Below are 1,237 nucleotides of genomic sequence, written 5' to 3' on the forward strand. Positions count from 1 at the left end.
TTATCTATTTTCATCATTTTATACACACACTAATGCTCTGAATAACTCGTTTTAATTTTTCTTTACTTGCACAACTTTTAAATGAGGCTATTTATTTAGTTTTTCTTATCGCTCAAGAGCAAAAATCACACAATTCACCCTTAATCCATGGCTTTACACGAGTGCATAGCATCTACACATGCACAGTTAAACATAGTTGCTATCTGGGTTGCCCTGCTTGTCCACAAGTTATGCTCTAACCTGGTAGACTGGGCATTGAAATATATGAAGAACATAAAGTTGAGAAACTTATGCAATGGATAGTCACTAAACTGGAGAAATGTATGGTTTGTCCATTTAAATGAGGGATTTTTTTAACAACCTGATTGATCTAATTGCTGGCACTGAAAGGAGTAAGAAGTCTAACAACACCAGGTTAAAGTCCAACAGGTTTATTTGGTAGCAAAAGCCACTAGCTAAGTGGCTGGTGGCTTTTGCTACCAAATAAACCTGTTGGACTTTAACCTGATGTTGTGAGACTTCTTACTGTGTTTACCCCAGTCCAACGCCGGCATCTCCACATCATGACTGAAAGGAGTCTCAGTAAAGATTCTTCAATATGATTGGCTAAGGGTATACACAATTGCCTACAATGTTTCCATTGGGCCCAAAACTCCTGTAGAGGCCACCACACACTGCTTTGATTCTAATTACAAGTCAGAGTGCAAAAAGCCTACAAAATCTCGGTATACAAGTGTTAAGTGCGGTGAAGGCTCTTCATTTGCCAGTGACTGCAGATTCTGGGCCAAAATGCCTTCCTGGTAATCGATCTGACTTTGAATTCTCAGCAACTACATTAGGGATGTAATTTTAACTTTGCTTCATGGTGTGAAATGGGTGATGTTAAATTGACTTCCCATTACACACCATACACAATTTAACCATCTTTTGTCTTCAGTGGAAGTCAACTGGGGTGTATAATGGATGGTATAGTTTGCTGATTTTACAGCACAAGTCAAAACTGAAATTATGCCCCATGAATTCTTAAGAAATGTATGGAGGTTTTTAAAAAATTAAATGTGAAGGAAGAGGGGAACTTTATTTTTAGTCAGAGCGCGATACATGTTCGAACACATTCTTTAAAGAATGGGTTGTTAGAGCACAGAATGCTTTGTCATTGGGAGTGATTGAGGGAAAAGTCATTGAATCTTTTCAGGGAAAAGTAAATAAACATATGAAGCAGAAGATCGGCTGGCAC

This window comes from Mustelus asterias, chromosome 20, assembly GCF_964213995.1.
Source record: "Mustelus asterias chromosome 20, sMusAst1.hap1.1, whole genome shotgun sequence".
Taxonomy (NCBI): domain Eukaryota; kingdom Metazoa; phylum Chordata; class Chondrichthyes; order Carcharhiniformes; family Triakidae; genus Mustelus; species Mustelus asterias.